Source organism: Pelmatolapia mariae, linkage group LG8, assembly GCF_036321145.2.
Source record: "Pelmatolapia mariae isolate MD_Pm_ZW linkage group LG8, Pm_UMD_F_2, whole genome shotgun sequence".
NCBI classification, from domain to species: Eukaryota; Metazoa; Chordata; class Actinopteri; order Cichliformes; family Cichlidae; genus Pelmatolapia; species Pelmatolapia mariae.
This window is the reverse complement of record NC_086234.1, coordinates 12,828,083-12,849,663: the sequence shown is the minus strand read 5'-3', so window position 1 is coordinate 12,849,663 and position 21,581 is coordinate 12,828,083.

Here is a 21,581-nt window from a genome sequence, read left to right as displayed (position 1 = left end):
ACTTTGTGCTTTGGAAGAAGTTTTCACAGCCTTTATAATCCCTAACCACTTTACCATGCTCCATCCATCATTTTGTCAACACGCTAATGTTTTGGACCTTTACAATCTCGGCTCAGGGAGGAAGGTAAGACGGACAAAGCAGTCAGTCGCTTTCACAACATGCAACTATTTGTACTGCCCTCCTTTTTGATTGTGACCACTGTTTGGAGAAAATTTGTGAAAGCTGAATGGAAGGAAATATGTTGTGGGTTGAACAATACCTGTGTCTCGAGTTTAGCATTATTGCATTGTTAAGTCACCAGTGCCAAACCAAAGGCTGATAGATAGCCTCTGCTTCCTTTCTTGTTCCAGTGACAGATGATTAGATGGCTGTTATATCAAAATGATATATCAGGTAACTTTATACACCTAATGAAAGTTGATGCTATTGAATTCATGAAACTGTAATCAGTAGTTGAGGCGCATTGTACTAAAATATTATGAGAGACATATTGATTTCCTGTCAGGAATAGCGATGTCAAAATGGAATGAACTCTCACTCTGAAGCATCGATTAATTTTCAACAACACACAACATGCATATTACCTGCATAGAAGTGATCTTTTTCAGAATACTTACAAAAATGTACCCCCTATATATATATATAGATAGATAGATAGATAGATAGATAGATAGATGACTTACTTTGTTATATATTGACTTTATAGAGTGAACGTGACAGATCTGTTTTCAAACTATAGCCCTCCTGAGCCCTCTGTATCCATTAACAAGTCTTGGTATTAATATGCATTGAGACAGCCTTGGATAATGCTACAAGCTTTTTCACCATGACTTATATTTACTTTAACCAGTCTCCCCTTAAGTGCTGTTTTTAACAATGCAGTCACTATAAATCATTTACCATACAGGAATACCTTTAAGGAATCATTTGCTTCGGAGACATTTGTGGTTGGTTTGATGCTGGCAAAAGGCATTATCTGAGTGACAGCATCGTGGGCTCCTCTGATGCAATATTTAATATATGTCACATAGCCACGCATTAGGCCAGAAACGCTCCATTGTGTTCATGTTATGCAGTAAGGGCTGACAATGGTTGGGCAGAGGCAGGACAGGGATAATTCAGCCAAAGAAAATATAAACCTTTAGTCATTAAACAATGCACAAATGTTCATGCCATAAAGGTATTTTTAGAACAATTAGACATACAGGAACAGAATAAACGTTTGAAACCAGCAGTGGTACATGTGAAGAACTTAAACATTTATACTTGGATATAAAGTTACTGAAAGGATGAAGGAGCTAGACAGCTTAAATTAATTAAAAACTCTTTTCAGAAATAAAAATTGTTGTTTTTGGGTCATTTTTCAATATAGCGTTTTCACATGATTTTCTTTTTTGTTTGTGTCATAAATATATTTGGGTTGTTCAAAAAATAGTATTATCAGTGCCCCACCACAATTTATCAGATAAAATGTGATACATGTGTGAATAAACGTATACACATATTAGATGTGAACTGTAGATTAAAAATGTCTGAAAAAGTAAGGAAAAGTTTAAGGTAGTTGCTAGTGAAACAGTTAAAAGACCCTGTTCAGGTGACTGGAGAGGCTGACTGCTTGAGAAAGGACATAGACAATAACTTGGCCATGTATGGCTTCATAAATGATTAATAACATTGTACAATTAATTTGGAATTTCCCTGGAAGCCAGTGAAGGAAAGCAAGAATAGGGGCATGTGAAAGCACCAGCTAGTTTTTGTTAGAACTGAGTTGAAAATTGGACTCATATGAGTGTATATTTGTACCTGATTATCTACCCCTGCAGTTGTCTTGATGCATGCTCAATCATCAAGGTAAGTAAATTAATCCCAAAAAGGTTGATTCTGTTCATCTGGACGTAGTGTTTTCAGTGGGAAAAAAACGCTTAAAATGCTACATCCAGATGAACAGAATCAACCTTTTGGTAAGTTCATGCACTTAACATAGTCCTACACTTTTGAACCTTGTGGAGGCTAAAGGCCTGTTTTGTTGACAGCAGTGGAGAAACTGAAAGCAAAGTGAAACCGTTCAAATATCTTTCGGGAAACACAAAATGACATGAGAGCAGACCGGCTGTGGGACTGGTCCCGCGTTCTTGCTTCGGTAAACGATCCCTGTAACTTCTAGCGTTCTGCTCAGCCTGAGTAATTGAGATGTGTAATAACTGTGACAGAGGGCATTATCTGACCCATTTTCCTTTTCTTCTCACATTGCTTTGTTTATACATGCCTTCCTGTCATAATCCTTTATAAATCTCCAAAGTAAAAGCCCTTTGAAGAAATTGCCTCTTGTAGCGTGATATCCCGTGTAAAGGAGTTCTTTTTAATGACCAGGATCTGACCTCATTTCATATGCATAAGCCTACATCAAAGTAGACAGCATCTGTCCAGTCTATGCAGCGCTCTTGTACTTGACAGTCTTTCACATCGGAATGACAAAGCACATACATGGAGCTTATAATTGCTTAATTAGGTTCAGGGCATGCAGTTTTACCTTGGACTGACCTTGTATGTTTTACAATTTACATTTTCATATTTGATTTTGTCATTACTACCAGAAAAGGCATCCATATGATTCAGTCAATTATTTAAAGTCTTTAGAAAATGAAAGTTAAATGGCTTATAATTTATCAAATCAGAATTGATGTTCACATCAGCAAAGTAGCGATTTATTTATACACCACCTTTCTAAAAGTTGCTTAATAACAGCATCACCAAACAAGGGGGGAAAAAAAGAAACAGAAAAATTAAGTACAGAAATATAAATTAAGATTATCCATAAGACGAAGGTAAATTAGTCTAAAGTTTAGGATGGCAAACAGTGAATGCTGTTAGGAAGGTGAAGATTAAGTAGTCATTTGAAAATGATCCAAAATCCAGCAGTTGGTTTTGTTTATACCCTAAACACTAGTTAATAATTATAATACATAATAATATTTTGTGTTTGAACCACACAGCAAATAAAAAGTTTGAAGCTCTTCTTTTGTCTTTTAATGTATTTTAATGAGTTGCATCTCTGTGGTGTCTGTGGTGACACTGTGATTCAGTCTCACTCTCAGTCAAATCGTGTCACATTTTTTTAATGTACAACAGCAGTTACCTGTTCTTTCAGTGATGTTGCTGCACCACTCTTCACTCAGCTCCCTGAAGCATTTTGGTTTTGTAGTTCTTTGATGCAGAAAATGAGTGGTTTGTTTGCTGGCTGTGTAATTACACTGGCAGGTAACCGCTTGACCAGAGTGATGTAATAACCACATTAATACATATCAGCCTTGGCCACACTCTGCAAACCAATCTGACAACATGTGTATATGTGTGTGGTAAAGAACCTTTTACTAATTTCAGCAAAATTTAAAATGATATTTGATAATCAAGAAATATGATTAATGCCTTCATGCAGCTCTTTTATTTACACTTAATATTTTTATAGTCATTGTATAACAATGTTTTGACTGTTTTCTTGGTATCTTGGTAACTTTTAGTCTAGTTGACTATTCTGATTACTTTTTTCTCATCTCATTGGAGGGCCACTTTAGTACAAAAACCAGACAAACAAGAAAACACCCACAAATATTTCAGAAAATGTGAGGTTTTGTTTGTTTTTTATCTTCTTGAACGCAATTTTTTTTCTCAATCTTAACTAACTGAAGCCTTTCATTGAACTACCAAATAAAGAAATTGGTACTCTCTTTTTTGTCAGACACGTGGCAGCACTTCTGCTATTATTTTGTTTGTTTTTAACATAATAAAAATGCAGACATAAGTGTACACATTAGTTTTTGACTACTAGTGAAAACTGTTTTCTTTACAAATAACCCTCTCACTGAACTAACACAGCCAATCCCTCGACATGTTTGTACTCTTTGCTCATTTTGCCTTTATATTGCCCATTTTTTGCTTTTTAAAGAACTTATTTTAACATTGTACTCAACAACAAACAAATCCACCCTAACAAAAAACTAACTTCAAGGACCAAATTGCATTATATTTGAGACCCCTGCTTTAAAGTAAAGAATTGTTGCTTTGGACATACCTTACCATTAAAAATGTAACATTGTAACTTTTGTTACTGGACTACTTTTGACTTTTTACTTGAATTCAAAATTTCAAATAACATTTTAAATAAAATGTTCAGCAAAATAATTTATTTAAACTTGTTTCACTTTCTCAAGCATGGTATATCGTTTTGCCTATCAAATAGTTAGACATTCAGAAAAAAGTTCCCATTTCAGTTTGGTGTGATCAGAAAAAACAATCAGACTATTGGTAGCTTAAATAAATAACACTAGGTATTACAATGTACCATTCTGCTGAGAAACCTTTGGTCACGTCATGGATGTCAATGTTATTTTGGCATTTACCTCCCACCTAAATATTCTTCAAGCATATCTCCTCATGGCAGCTGTACTCCCTGACTGATAGTCCAGGACTTCCCAGCAGGACACTGAGCCCCCACCCTCCTACCCGGAATGGTTTGAAGAATACAAGAATGAGCTCAAATTGACCCCGCCTCCAAACTCTACAATCCCAATCTGGTCATACATATGCTTGATGCACGGGAATAAGTGAAATCAATGGAGGCCCCACCATGCACCCAACAGAGGACCATGGCTCAGTACTCACAGATGTTTTTGGTGGACATGCACAAAGTTATGTAGGCAGTGGTAATGCTGTTACTGTTTGGTTTATATATATAATTTGCTTCAGAGAAGAAGGAGAGGCTTTCTTTGAAGAAGCAGTTACAGCACCCTAAAGCAGCCGTTATCATACTGTTCACTTTATAGTGAAAAATCATTAACAGATCTCAGTCACATTACCTTACCTTTAATGTGAAGTTTCAAGTTCAGACAAGTTCAGACTTATATCATATCACGTCTTGGATTTGGCAGCTTTTCGGGCTTTATTAAACCTATAATGTGAGCACCACCTGCTTGCTCTGTGGGAACATTTTCAGCTTTTTGAAGTTAGTTATTGACCTCACTCTGCTCTCTCTGTTCCAACAACAAGCCCACAGTTCAGGACCTCTGCCAGGTACTCAGTCTTTGTGGCAGCTCTTTGATGCTTAATCTAAACAGGAGTGTTTATGTGACTGAACCTTGATGAGGTCATCAGTAGAGCACGTCCAGTTGTTTTGGTTACGATAACAACGGAGTGTAAGCCATGTTCACAGCCAAAAGTGACCTACATCCTCATCTTTATCCTCTCTTTACTGTTTTGGGAGCACGTAACGCAAATTCACTTAATATTTATCGCTATGGACACTAACGGATTTTCCTGTCTTTATCCTCACTGCTCAGTCACATTTACTCAGTAACAGCCCTTTAAAATTATACCAGAAGATTTTTTTTCCTCACACCTTGGACACATTGGTTTAACTCTCATTTAAAAGATTAAGAAAATTGTGTAAGGTTTTTGGCTAATTATTGTTTTAATTATGCCTTTCATATAGAAATGCACCAATCATCAAATTCAGTCATTTTTGTTAAAGTAAACATAGCTTAACCTTTATTAGCTTGGTCTGCTCAGTTTAGCTGGCAGTGTTTGAGGTACACAAAGAAGATGTACACATCGGCATAGTTACTCCACCACCAACTAGTGTTGAATATTTAATGACTGAATAATCTGCAGTAACTTACAGTTAGATTGCATTTGTACCTCTAGTAACTTGGAAGCGCTGGAAAAACCTGGAGCTAATTTGAAGAAAATGTAAAAGTTTTTAAATGGTCAACGTTTTAAGGAAAACATACATTGAAACTTCCATTAAAGGAAAGTCATCAATAGATGACAGTTGGTAGCTCCTGGATCAAACCAGGGATTTTTAGCCTGTTAGGTGAACTGTAGTTCGGCGAGTAATAGTCATACTTGGCAGACTTTTAAAAAATCTGATGCATCCAAGAAATTTGCAAGCAGTGTATCTGTGCTTTTTATTAATTTATTTGTTTACTTATCTATTTATTTTAAAAATTCAGCCCTAGTTTATTCTTTCGGTACCTTTTTGCATTGTCTATAGGGGTACGTTTTTCTTTAGTTTGCCCAACAGACTTGTCTTTGGTGTTCGTGTCTATTGTAGCCTGGAGGCAAACTCTACAACATGATTCATGGGAATAAAAAATACAGAATTTTGACATATAAGTCTGTGCTGCTGGCAAACAGAATGTTATTTGAGTCCATGATGAAGAGCTGAAAGTATTTCAAACCACAGTAGTGAAGTGTGGTGTGTTTGCAGTCCGGCAGATGGTTGGAGAATGTTTAATTTCTAGTCTCTGCTCTCTAAAACTAATGACCTGATATTAAAATGGTGACGCTATTTTGGGCTCCAGATTATAAATTGTATACCGATCTATACAGGTGGTCCAGCACTGATTCCCTTTGTTAATCAGGCTGTCACTACAAACACATGTAGAACAGCACATCATCAAGTATAAGTCAGCAGAATACCTGACGGAGCGTTTCCTTTTTAATGGATGTATGAAGATTTTGGTCTGTGCTGCAGCTTGGGCCTTTAATCCCTGCACATGTTGTAACACACAGTGACAGAGGGAGGAGTGTACTGTATGTCTAGAGGTCACACCTAGGTCACCTTTCACAAAACCAAGCACAATTAGTGCAATGACTCAATCTTCTCAGATAAGTTACGGAAAGCTGCACCTTGTAAAGCAGAGTGTTAAACTTTAAAGCACGTGCGATTACTCATAATTGCACCAGAAATTGATTTATTAGCTCTGTTGTGAAGCTGTGTGAGCTGAGTGCCATCTGACCTCCAGCTGAATTAATAATCAACAGACTCCCCAAGCAAGCAGATGTTTGAAGGTGTTGCCATTTTATCGGGCCTGTAATGTGAACAGGCATGAAACCAGATTAAATTAAATGATGTGAGGACAGACAGCTGTGACACATTTGGACTTTGCTGCTTTCCCTCGTTTGTGCTAATAGCGGTTTATGTTCTCAAACACAAGAGATGCTCTGGTCTGTCTCTTCATAACGGTGTTTTTAGGGATTCAGTAAAGTAGCGTCTTGAAGGGAAACTTTTAAACTGCTTTTCTGCCTTTGCCTGTTGACTGAAGTAAATCGTAACAGTAAAACAGCCAATGGAAACAACAGCTTTGTGAACAACACTAAATCCAAAGCGGCTTTCCTGTGGTCACTTCTGACTGTTTCTTAAGACATTTACTTTGAAGACCTCTTTGATGATTTCAGACCTTCGACACGTTTTCTCTAATAGCTCTTTGATTTCTTGCTTTGCCCTCTATGAGGTGTAGCCAGTTTAACAAAGAACTGATGAAGTGTTTATGATCTCTGAACATTCAGCACGAAGGAATTCAGACTACATGGAATGTTTATTAGAGCTGTATTAAACCAAGGAAAACATTTTTTCTTTGAAATCTACTCTTCAACTAATTAATGGGTCATGACTGCACTATACCTCTAAGCCTTATTAACCTAACAAAAACTTGTGGCATGTTAAATAACTGTGATGCAGATATCATATACTATGCATATACAGTACTCTGCAAAAGCGTTGAGTCACCCCTCATTTCTTTATACTTTGCTAGGAAAATACGTAATAGGTGCAGCAGTTTATTGAAACAAGGATACAAGGATACATGGATACATACAAGGATACAAGGAAGGATACATGGAAATACAGTATATAAGGAAAAATAAAAGTTTGTACAATTATGTTTTTTCTATGCAGGTATGGTTTTGCTGCATGACTTTATTTTCATGCAGAAAAATGAAACTGATGTCGGTAAGATGCTTTACAGATGGTATTGCACGGTAGATCAAAAAATTTTCTGCATTCATAATTTCATCAACCTTTACTGGATCTCTAAAACCATTGAATGAACTGCAGCCCCAAACCATGACAGAGCCTCCACTTTGTTTTACAGATAGCAGTGGACAGTCACTCTTGTCTTTTGACCTCTTCTGACTGAATGTAGTGTAAAGCGCTTTGGGGTCCTTAGGGACTGAGTAAAGCGCTATACAAATGCAGGCCATTTACCATCTTCCATACACGCTGATGATGATTTAAACCCAAAACTTCAAACTTGGATTCATCAGTCAGTAAGAGCCATTACCACGTGTTTTTAGACCAGTTCTTTGTTTGGCATATCTTGGCCTTTTCTTCCTGTTTGCCGTCCTTAAGAATGGCTTCTCAAAAGCCACTGTTCCACCTAGACCATTCGTGATGAGCTGTGATGGAAAAGCTAGATACATCTCTTAGGTCCTGTGTCGGGTTTTTGCTGGATTTTCCCTATTTCACAAGGACATGTCTGTCAGATATCGTTCATCTGCCTCAGACAGCTGCTGCAGAAAAACATTCGGATTCTGAAAATATTGGAAGTGAACTGAAAATGAGTGAAAAAACAGTCAATGTCCAAAGAAAACCTTTTAAACAGCTTGAACTATTGTTCAAGACAACGTTTTTAAAACTTAAAAGAATGTCTGGCTCCTTGGATGAAAAAATATGAAGGACTTATCGGCTGCTCATCACTTTTGCACAGTATTGTACATATCAATATTAGTGTAGTTTAGAAAGAATTAAACTATATCACCGACTTCAGCTTAAAAACTATTGAAAAATAACTTGTCAGAGAGAAATAAATTTCACATGTCTTCTCTTGCTATTATTTTTCCAGTTTGATGATGGTGGTGGTTTCATCGGGGGGCTTTGTGCAGATACCTTATCTGACCAGTATCACTTATACAACTTGATACTCGTAGGTGGGGCCGATGATGTTCTCAAGCTCATCCATTTTGCATGTTGTATCTGGTTATTAAAGTTGGAAGCTACATAACCACCATCATGAAAGCTCACCACTTATCAGCAGCAGTGAAGTCATTTTTGCTTCGGCTACTTTGCACAGTGTTGACAGCACTGAGCATAAATTAAGTTTTTTGATAATGTTCCAAATGGGCTGCTGAGCTGTGTTAAGCAGAGTGCTGTTTTGCAGAGCAATGTTTTGCCTATCTATTTGAATATGCTGCCACATCAATTACTTGTTTCACATGGTGTCAATAAGTAGATACTGAGTAACATTCAGTTAACATTAACTTTTAATAGGTTATGCACAGCAATCTCAATTAGACTGGGCTAGCTCAGATCATCATCATCATCATTCCCATCAACTCCAACCAGTCACGGCAGTCGTATGCCCCCCATGGCCCTGGTTCTGACAGAGTTTTTTCCTGTTAAGAGGGATTTTTTCCTTCCCACTTTCATCAAGTGCTTTTTCAAATTAGGTCATCTGATTGTTTAGGTTTACTCTGTGTTATTGTAGGAGCTCAACCTACGATATAAAGCACCTTGAGGCGCCTGTTGTTGTGTTTTTGTGCTATATAAATGAAACTGAATTGAATTGATTTAGCGTAAAGTTGTGAAACTGTGCATTGTTTTCAAGACTGCTGATTGTCCAACTAAAGAAAAGTTCATGGGGTGAGAGCACAGCAACCCACCAATCAGCAAGCAGATTACAACCCTGTCTCTTTTTATTACAGTATACTAGATTATTTCATGTGCACAGAGGAAAATATCAACATATTCTGTTGTTGTAGAAAAAGTTCAGATGGCTTTTCTTTTCTCTGAAAGTCTCCAGTATGCAAAGCGATACTTTCAGGTCGAGAGTGGTTGGTTTGCAAGCTGAAGTGGTGGTCGTTACGTGTTGTTGTGTCTGCCCGGAGGAGCTGTCGACTCAAGTGTTTTTCTCCAAATCTGTCACATATTTCAGGAACAATTAGAGAAAAGAAAGTAAATTGTTCCCAGGCACTTGGATTGCTGTCCTCACGACATCTGCCACAGCAGTGCGGATGATAGATTCCTCCTTCATTAGCTAGGGGTGTGGGATTACCCAGTGAGAACACATTAATCACCACTTTCTGTGGCAGCCTGAATGCACTGCGCTTTGTTAGAAAAAAAACTTTTTTTCCCCTCAATGTGTCACTCTTCTTCTGTGACAGGCCACAATCAATCATCTTGATTGACAGCACTGATGGGTTACACTGTTTACACAATGTGTAATGAAAGATCATGTTACCCGCTATTGTTGTTACTGAGACAACTCTTTTGGGCTGAATCTGAATAGAGTGGGTGCTGTAGTACAAATTCACTCAAGCTTGTTTGCTTTCCCATTTTGTTTCCACAGCAGTTCGGCACTGTCCCTTTCACTCTCTCTTTCTCTGTACAAACACTCCAGCGATATATACACTGTGAGGGGGCCAGGTGCCTGAAATCCTATATGTGTATGGGTGCATTTGTATTGCCAGTATGCACCAGAACATTCAAATGGAGAATATAGAGTGGTTTGACAGATTGCGTTTCTTATTAGTGCCTCGTTATATCAGTCTCTCGCAAACAATTAGAAATTAGCGGCGCAGAGTTTTGGCACATTTAACACAGCCATAGTTAAAACTAGGTTTGGTTTAGTCATTAAATGAGAAATATCTTTATTTCTTATTTTAAAACAAAACTGCTACAAAAAGGAAAATTAAAAGCTTTATTTATAGCATCACGTAAACAAGCAGGCTGCTAGTGCTGAGTCACTGCCTAACATCTTAGAACCAATAATTAACCGGCATTGCAAAATAGCAAAATATAAATATTTAATTTGATTGACTAATATTTCTGGAACTAGCATTGGGGGTTTTTTCTCAGTCAACTAATTTCACAACCCTAGTTTACACGTTAAAATTTTTCTTCTGATTGGCTCCTGAAACGATTTATTCCACCCCTCTGAAACTGATGAAGTTTAATTTGGGTCCCGCTCAGCGTGATTGATGTGTTTACATGGCACATTTGCACTCTGATTAGAATTGGAGTATAAGGCTTCATGTGTAAGTAGCTATTGTGTGAGCCGAAATTTCTTCAAATATATCCAACTATGGGTTTGTTCTAACAATGCTGTCATGTCCTGAGGTAGCAGAAGTACCTTTTGGACAGCATGTTTTCCACCTTTGTGAAGAAAGGACACAAATGACCTTTATTCTGTCTCTTCGGCACTCAGAGCAAAGGCGTGCAGTGATGATCTTCTAAAGTGTTTTTCTTTTAAAGTTTTGTAGGTTTTAGTCTCTCTCTCTTTCCTCTGTCACCTCTAAATTAGGCCTACAAATGACATTTACCATAGAGAACCCCTTTCTAATGAGAAATGTATTAAAGTTTCAGGAGCTGTAATACCTAAAACACTCATACATCAGTTTAATGCAGACAGGTTGGTAATTGTGCTCCAAAGCAATCAATCAAGATCAGCCCAGGAGTTATACTTAGCCCTTCCTGATTGATGTAATGACTGTTTGTATTGATATTTTACCCGGATGATCACACTTTGACAGATGTGTGCACATAAACACACGCACTTTCTCACACAGCTGCAGGTGTGCTCATGCCATGTGGCCTCCGGCTGACACCGACACACCTGTGGTCATGGCATGGTCAGCAGAAAGGTCAGATGTCGCTGATCTTACACATCTAACTGAAGTGTTGATTCTGAAAATCCTTTTTAGTTATTATTATATCCACCTATAAGATTTCCAGATGCTTTGAAACATATGAAATTACAAGAATGAGTAAAAGTTTCTCATATTGATCAAACGCACTTGTAACCTTTAAAGGAAGTTTGTTTAATGACAAATTTCTGGACTGGGTTTCTTGAAACAAAAACCTCAAGTAAATATTTGAGTGTTTTTCTTTCATGCCTGAGCAGAGCCAAAGATATTTTTAAGCTTTAAACAGTCACACTGAATGACTCATGTGGAAATCTGCCACCATTTGGAACTGGTGGACACGTCTCTCCCTCTTGGGCATCGTGAGATAAGCTGTATTATTTTACGTTTCCTGAGCGGCGGTGGTGGTGTCTGTCCTGTTCTGGAATTAGGACGCTATTCACAGAATTTTATACACCCAATCATCTGATACAGCAAAGTACCTGTCTGACCTAAATGAAGGTGTGATATTTTATGTCCTTCCAGGCATCGGACAGCTGTGGAGATTGGTTTGCAGAAATATGATGAGAGGACATAAACCAACTGAACTTCCTGCCCTTTTCTTACATGTGAGCTTCTTGTCCTGAAGATGTTTCTTCAAGTGGAACATAAAGCAGTGTTATGTATTCTTGACCTAAAAGGAGTGTGCTACAAAATTATTCTTTTTGCTAGTGAGCCATTTGGCAATACGCATACAATAATGATGAAAGAATGCCGTCTCGGTGGTATTAATTCCTCTTGACACTGCACATAGACCTCGCTGTGCTGTTATAACCCACACATTAAAGTGCCCTATCACTCTTACGTTAGACCTAGTTAACCTAGTTAGGTTAGAGTCGACAAGACAAAGCACGCCAGTGACTGATTAAGATGGAAACTGTGGTGCTGACTGAAATAAAGCTATCTCATTCCCACCCACATGACTGCAGGGAGAGACATCAATTCTTACCTATCATCTTTTCCCGCAGTATATTGTCTCATTACAGTTATCTTGCATATACATACAGTGCATTAAAAGTCCTGTAAATCAGATCCTCTTCTTTTACAGGTTGGGCTCTAATAATGTAATGGCGCTCTCTTGATTCATTATGGAAATGGGCTACAATGTCAAGGAGTTTGGTTAAATTCTCTGTAGATACATCAAGAGGATTTTACAGTATGGTAGTTTTGATTAAGCTGGAGATTATCACAGTGATATAGCGCTCTTACAAGAGACCCCTTTTCGGCTCCTCTTGGGTGGTCTCTCAAGATGACTTTCTCTCCGTGCCTGCCTCCTGCTTGACGACCATTGTGTAACACAGACAGAGCACAACGGCAAGACATACACTCCTGAGGAGAGAGCCACAAAACACACTCTGAAGCCTGAAGCTTTTTGGCATCTGCCTCGCTTCTTTAAAGAGACTGTTAAATATGAGTCAGCTGTTGTGCTCAGGACTCCAACAACAGCTTTAATTCCTCTGCCTCCCCCTCCTTTGCTTAAAAGGGGGCTTTGTGCCTGTAGGGCCCCCATCAGTTACCTGCTGACAGGCCGAGCATGACTGATGAGCTGCCCGAGGCGCCACGGTATACTTTGTCAGCTGCTCATAATTTATACATCTTATCTCCGTCAGAACAAAAGACAGAACGCGGCTTTATGGAAATGAAAACAGAGACTTGTTTAGACTCCAGCATGTGGAGTGAAGTGGAGTGATCCTACTGATAGTTGTTTCTGCGAGCGAGACTAGCTCAGAGGCTTGTCTGGCTCTGAGCACTCCACACCCATTCGGTCTACCCACACCTTGACTGTGTGAGTGTGCGTTTGTGGTGACCACTTAGGGGCCACGTGAGGTTGTTCTGGTTGTGTGTTTGGCTCTGGGAGGCAGGTGACAAAGACATGAAACACAAATATGCTTATACAGGATTAGTTGCTTTTATTTAAGGTTATTCTTATGGTTGTGTGGATTCAAATGAATGAGTGCTATAGTAGTTAGCATTGCGGCTGGAAGAAGAAGAAAACAGACAGCTCTAAAGCTCGCACTGATTTCACATAGTGAGTCTCACACAGACCCAAAGTTTGGCTCTGGCTCAACTCCAGCTCTGTGCCCACAGAGATTAGACTGATATCAATCTTATCAGTCCATTCTGAAAATGAAAGCAATTAATAAGAGTATTTAAGTATACCTGTTGTTACAGATGAGCCTTTTGGCATTGCACATCAACTAAAATGACAGCACTAACTAATGAAGACTTTAAGGATCATGCCAACACAAATCAAAGGCTAGTAAAATATTACACTACTACTAACTATGCCCTTTGTTGCATTAACTACTAAACTGGCAGCCAATATAGAATAGAATAGAATAGAATAATCCTTTAATTGTCCCACAAGGGGAAATTTGTGTGTAACAGCAGCAAGAAAGACACATATACAACAAACAGTACACAAGACACAGAACAGAAACATACACAATTTGTACATATTTACATCAAGGACAATGGTTACCAAAAACAGAGTACTGTACCGTTATAAAATTAAATAGAATTAAATGAAGTTAAGAGGCAAACCTTGGTTATAGTGTGAATCGGTTGATAAAATAGTGCAAGTTACAGCGCTGATGTAAACCTCTATGTTTGTTGGGAGCAGTTTTGATTGTACAGTCTGACAGCTGCAGGGAGGAAAGACCTGCGGAAACGCTCCTTCATGCATCGGAATTGGAATTTTAATAACTATGTGTTAGTATATTGAAAATATACTAAGGCATGTTAAAACTATTATCTTAAAACATACATTGGTGTACCTGTGATGAGACTCAATACACCATAATGAATGGGATATTGATGGGAACCATGTGGTAGACATTGCAGGGAAAAGCAATATATCACCGCTCGTGGAGCTTTTCTCTGGTCGGGGCGGATTTTTCTGTGCTTTGGTCTGTGATATTGAGAGTGATTCATTCACTGACTCATCCTCAACTACTTTGTCAGATTCAAATTGTCCTGCCAACTCTTTTAGTTTTGGTTTTCCCATGGCCTTAAAAACAAGGGATATGCACTCACTTGCAGCAGTTGACGTGGCTGCCAAGTCAAGCTGCTCATCTTGCTTTTGTTTTGCTCGGTTTTTAGTGCCTCATCAGCAATGAAATGCTGAGAATGAGAGTGCAGATATAATAGCCGACCTTTGGTCTTACTGGTATAATAGCTCTAGAAAACAAAAAGCAAAAAACTGATAATCATAGCATTGTATGTGCCCAGACTATTACTATTCCCTTTACCTCACTCTTTGTTTCTGCTTACATAGAGCTTTTTATAAATGTTGTCCTTTGTGTAACTGAATTTTCTGTCCTCTCACTGTAAGGTGAGTGTGAATAACAAAAAAAAAGTGACTCTAAGCACACACAAAGGATGATATTTAAATCTTGTGTGTAATAAGAGAGCCATAATCCAGAACAAACAGGACTTTGAGAAGACCTCACCCAGACAGGTGTGTCTGCTGAGGCGATGAAGGATCGCATTATCCAGCTTCCCTTTCTTCTCTGAACGCTTCGTTTTTTTGCATTTCACTAAGACAGGTCATTAAATGTTACTGGAGTGTCCATACACTTCTCTGATTCAGAACTGCAACAAGCAAGCCAGCTGTAACTATCAAGCAGAGGAATGAGCAGGCATCTAAACTGTTCCGCTGATATCCATATCTGTGTCTGGATTCTATTTGTTCACTTGGAGCTGGCCGGGCAGTGGATCATTTGCACCCCAGTGACAAGTACATCATCATCCGCCCGTAACCTTAGCTTCAAGAGACGATGCAGGCTTTGTTCTCCGCCAGGCTCACTTGGGGATGTTTGGCAGTGTGCTGATAGATATGATTATCCTTAATGTCAGTGCATAGCACCATCCCTGATAACAGATTCTTTCAGTAGAATCCGCCCTGCTTATCTCGCTTCTGTGTTGTTAGACTGCGCCTGCCTTTCTGTGTGGGGAGATGCAATGTAGGCATTTTTTTTGCAGACTTCTGAGAGCTCATTCAGAGCACAATTCAAGAGAAATGTTGCCAGAATTTCTTGATGATAAGGAACGTGTATAAAAGGTAATTAACACTGTTATAATAATAATTAACTGATAGGAGCAATTACAAAGCTGGAAAGTCTAATATGCAAATATAACATTGAAATACTAGCATGTAGGTGACTCAGTATTGGCAATCACTCAGCAATTATTGTAGCAGGTACTACAGTTAATAGCTTTCAAAAAATCACCCGTTAGAGTGTTTTTTCCTCACTTATTTTCATCTTTATCTGTTGAAAACAAACCGTCTCTTTGTTCTAAAGCAAAAAAAAAAAACCACCTTTTTTGTGATAATAATCCCTTTTCCAGATTTTTTATGCTTTTTTTGGGAAACCGATCTGTTTTGTTTAAAGCAGCATTAGCAGGAGAGAGTGGACAACCTCACCTGACACTTGCGATGGGTGTTGGTGGGTGTTGACATTGCAGTGGTAGTGAAGGGGGACAAGGAGGAGGCCTGAGGGGGAGCAGAGGATCCTGTTCAGCTCCACTCAGCAGCTCGGTGATGAGCCTGCAGGAGAGGACTGTGTCTGCAGATTAGAGCCAGGAGACGAGACAGGGGCCTGGAAGGGTTTGAGGATGGGGGGGAAGGTTGCAGACCTGGGAATGCCAGCTGCCAGACAGTTCACCGTGTGCAACACATGTCTCTCAGCACCTACTGTTCCACTATGCAAAGACCCCTTCACCATTAAGATGACAGAACAGTTCATATCCTGCGCCAGGTTGATAGATATGTCATATCTCTGAAAACCCTGTTTGTCTTCCACAGGTGTATGGGCTCTTTTTTTCCTTCCAGCAGACAGCGCACATGGCACTTTTCGACACTCTTTCCCTGATAGTGATTTGGCACGCAGGCAGTATCAAAGGGGAGATCTTTCCCATGCAATTATAGTAGAAAATAAAGGTGATGAGGTGTGTCGCACAAAAGAAAGCAAGGGATCAAAAGGGCTGGAATGAAAGCTGATTATAATAAAGGGGGGAAGCTTCTACCAACTGAATGCCACAATGTGAACAAGCCAGTGGAGTTAGTAAACAAGCAAAAAGCATGTGCAAAAAATGTTAAAAAGAATTGGATTTAAATGCTTTTTAAATCTGTTTATTCTCTGGTTTCATCAGACAAATTTGGCTGCTGTGGATGCAAAAAGTTTGCCATTTAGTCTAATCTGCCTTTACATTAATAGTTTCAAGTAAATGGTCAATCAGTCTATTTATCAGTCTATAAAACCCTCAGAGTGTTAAGAAATGATCTATCAAAGGCTATAGCTAAAGGTAACATCTTTGAATTAATGGCTTAGTTCTTCGTGCGATCATTAGCAGAAAGCAGAAACTGTTAGAATCCTGAGTTGTGCTAGATTTTTGTGGGTGATACCAATAAAATTATATTTGAGTTTAAAAGAATGAACACTGATATATCTTTCTGTGGCTCCACTGGATGTATTTTTAACTGCGGTAAAGAAACATACTTAAATTTAGGGTCAGTGAAATTGACTTGATTACTGTAAGCAGTAAGTCTCTGCTTTTTGTTAAAATGTGTTGAAAATTCAAAATGAGCATACTTCACATAGCATCCCAGCTTTTTACTTGGAGTCAGGGTTGTAAATGACCTCTAACCTGATTTGTCATTGTGTGGATTGACAGTCACAACATCAATAACTTTATTTGAAATTCAATAACGTTTGGCCATGCTCGCTGTTCATCATATGGATGGACTGCCAGTCTGTCCTTGGTCTAGATTGAAATACCTTAGGAACTGCCGAATAAATGTTCATTCCTACAGATGGTCATGTTTAATGCTATAGTGATACTAGGGAAACTTAATTAGGCTTTAATTCAGAGTTTGCTAGAACCTCACAGATTTGAAACAGAAATTCATCTAAAAATAAAGACATAGTTGCTGCAGAACAGGCATTTAAATGCAAAATGACAGAATTGCCTGGAAACCTTGCTTTTACGTAGGACTAAAACACAGAATGCAACCAGTTGGTAGCTAAAGTTGCCAGAGAGACACATCTCAGATGAGTTGTGCTCACTGGCACACAATGTCTCTGATTAATGACAACCGCTATCTCTCTGGAGATAGCAGCATAAATTACCTGGCAATTAAGTGCAAACCTTTGCAGATCAGTTTGAGAGTGACTGCAGTCAGACCAAGTTGGAATGCAACTGGAGACAAGTTGGCTCACAGGTTGGCTCACTTGTGCAATCCTCTTGCAATTTAAAGTATTCAGGGTTAGTTGGCCACTCCATCAGCTTACAGTCAGTTGTTGACTGTAAAAATAAATTAATGCAACTACTGATTTTTCCTATCCACAAGCAGGTTGACATCTTAGTCTCACTGAGCCACAAAGGAGGACACAGAGACTGGAGATATCCCTTGACTTCTATATTAGCATTGCCATAAGAGTAAAATTTGTGTTTTGTGTAAAGTCTCCTGCAAAATATTGAATGAATTTCTGTGAAATTTAGTGTCTCATAGGCTTAATTGCTTTACCCTTATTATATGACCACCAGCAGGTCAACATTTATGTTCAACATTTAGGTATATTATATAAAAAGAAATGTCGGCCGTCGTTTATGAACATCTGCAGTGTCTGGAATATGTCTCACAGTGGCTACGTTTTTCCTGGCCGTCAAAAATAAGGGGTAATTGGTAATGAGTGGCCTCTCACAAAGCCAATTCTGTAGTTTTCTTCTCTTTTTTTTCACTGCTAATAATGCATGATTGTTCCCTGTAATCCACAGCACCATTTCTCTTTCATCTCAACAATGAGATAGAAAAAGGAGATTTGCTGGCCAGGCGGCCCCATGCCATGCTTATACGGCTCAGCTCTCTCAAAGGGATTTATCCACTGTTGTTATGACTAATACTCTGTGGATTACAAGTTAGTGAGAGGTCACCGATCACTTCTGTTTCCTACAAATGAGACTTACGGTGCTTCACTTCGTTTTCATGCCCAGACATGAAAATTTACTACTCGTCAAAGTGGTGAATGACGGGGTGTAGTCGACACGCTACTCATTTGCCAAAGTCTAACTTAAAAGCTTTCGCCTTTGGACTGAACTCAAACTTGTCACTTTCTTTAATTTAGAGTAGAAATCTGCAGCTGCTGAAATAATGAATTAAGTTGATGGACAGAATTATAACAGTCTGGCTACCCAGCCATCCAGTGACACCCTGCTGCTCCCAAACGCTGCCAGTGATTTAGCACCTCACCCGGGCAAGATGAGGGAATTGAATTTATTCACAGGAAGGTGGCAGCTAGCACTGACTCATGGCCTTTATGCAGTGGACCATGTCCTAATTCATCAACAAACATGTCCTCCTTAAAAGGGCGGACAACAAATACTTATTTGTTTATGTATAAAGACCTAAAAACCCCATTAGGTGATAACAATCTAGACAGTAAACAGCAGGCTCTTTCATTAAACTCTGACTTGTGTCTGCTTTTAATCCACATGAGTTGTTTCTGCAGATTTATGAATTTTCAAGTCGGTGTCACAGTAAAGTTTCTGGCCTCCAGTAACCTGCTCAGCCCCCCTCTCAAAAATAGTAAAGTCCTTAAAGGGTTGATAGGTTTTGGACTGATGCTTAGCAACAGCATTCCTATGCCTTAAGTAGCAGTAAGCCCCTCACTGCACCCTTTGATGTGGCTGTCAAGGCAGATTTATTTCCTCTTAACACATTGTCTTCTTGTCCACATACATAAAGGGATGAAAGAGAGTGATGTTTACACTTTTTTTAGTTGTAATTAAATTGTGTTGCTCAGGATTTTTCAGGTGATGTGAGACATACATGCTGGCGGATCATAGGGGGAGGTCTGACAAAGCAGCTTAATTTGATTTTACCAGCTGACACTTGAAAGCTGATGTCAGACTCTTTTAAGGCCAAGTTGATGGCTGTTGTTCATGACCGCAGAAGCTGAGGTACGGGCAATGTTAATAAGTGCCTGCTCAGAGAGCTAGAATAGGAATTGTGCAACTTTTTTCTTCTTTTTTTATCTGCACAATTCCCGTAAGAAAATAAAACTCCCCTTCAGTCGTTGCTGGTTCAGCAGCAGAGGGAGGGAGGTTATTCTTTCATCATACGTGACACTGAAACGCCCTCGGTCGTGCTGTAAAGTAAATAATAGCTGTGAAAATAACAACACAAGCTTTCAGATCACTCACTAGCTACTTGCTATCTGACATATGTATTTACAGGAACTCTTAATACAGTGGTGTTAAAGGCCTCACTGTGTTTAAAGCTTATTGCAAAGCAACACTTGACGTCTTCTTGGCCAGCCTCCCTGCCGCATGTCTCCAGTGAGCTCTGACTAACCCTCCGTGTGTTCTCGTCATTCTCACATGGGAATCAGGCAGCTGGAAAAGCACTTGTTCTTTGTGTTTTGTCAGACAGCCCACTCTGTCCTCAGCTACATGTCTTTGGGGGAGATGTCCAAGTGTGGCAAAGCACCAAGAACTTCCTTCAAGGGACCAGGGAGAGTCAAACCCCTGTCCTTGTGTTTGACAAAGGTCTGTGCACGAGTTATGGATACATGAGTCTCAATATCACCTCAGTCCCATTCACCAGTTAAACTCCAGGTATCATTATGATTTTAACTTATTCCACTGGTTTTTAACTTAAACGCACAGATTAATGTTGCACTTTTTATGTTGTCGTGGATAATGTTTTAGTAAATAGTCGTCTGTTTCATTTTGTTTAATACTTGTCTGTATATAAATTAAACTGGGACAGAGGAATTTTAGCCTAATAAATTCAGTGTTTACAGGCAAATATCTTCAAACAGTATTTGAAGAATCAATTAAAAATCCAATTTTCTGTTTCTTCTTGTCTGGTAAAACTCAGTAACCCTGGTAATACTTCATCAAATGCTGATACTGAAAAATGTGTTTGTTTTCAACAATGTACCGGCCACTTTATTAGGTATGCCTTAATAGTGATGGCTTGGGGCTGCTTTTGCCTTGAGAACTGCTTTAATATTATACACAGATTCAATAAGGGTCTAGAAATAATCCTCAGAAATTTTTTTCGATTTCCATAATGACATGATAGCATCACGCATGATGGGAATGTCCCGTTCTACCGCATCCCAAGTGTGCTCTGTTAGACTGAGATCAGGTGACCGCGGAGGTAATTTGAGTGCAGTGAACCGTTTGTCATGTTAATAGTTCTTCACACAAAAATTAAGTTTGAGATGACTAATCATGTGAACCAGGAATCTAATAATACATTTTTAGGTAGATTGCTAGCACCACTTTGGCAACAATGATAAAAAAAAAAAAACAACCCAAAAAAACCCTTCTCCATCTTCATTTTGAATTAGACATAAATGTAATTTGAATATTAAATCGATGATGTACACATGAAGGGAAATTCTGAAGGCTTTGACATGTCAAAAGATAGATATATATCCTCTATACCTCAATCAGCTGTTGGTTAGTACCACTGGGAAGCCACAAAAAGCAAGTTAGTAAATCATATCCTGATTGATTCCTGTTCTGGACACTACTTTACAGATATTATTAGGTTGTATTAAAGAGAATTTGAAACAGCAGTTGAGCAAAGTGTTTATGGAGACCATAGAGCGATAAGCCTGCTTCCCACAGGCTTCTACAAAACCAGACGTCATTTTGCTTTTGCCTCAGAATTTAAGATTGTGGTTCAGCGTAGGCCATCATACATTCAAATAGTTGAGATACATTTGTCATTTGCTCTGTCTCCTTCTGTTCCCAGGAGCATCTTCAAATTTAAAGCACCATCCAGTATTTTACTGACAGACAATCTTTCTCCAAATCCAAGGCCGTGATATATCACAGTGAGAATTTCTCTTGCTGCAGAAAAATGGTTTCTTTATTCACTCTGATAATAACTTTGACCGCTGACAGTGAGTGAGCCTGGCTTCCTCATTTTATGTGAAAATTCTCTGTACATGAAAAGAGAAAGAAACGTCTTTTCATTATGACATGTAGAAGCCAGCTAGAGACACGATTTAATGATAGTATGTATGTCTACAACTCTGACAACTGA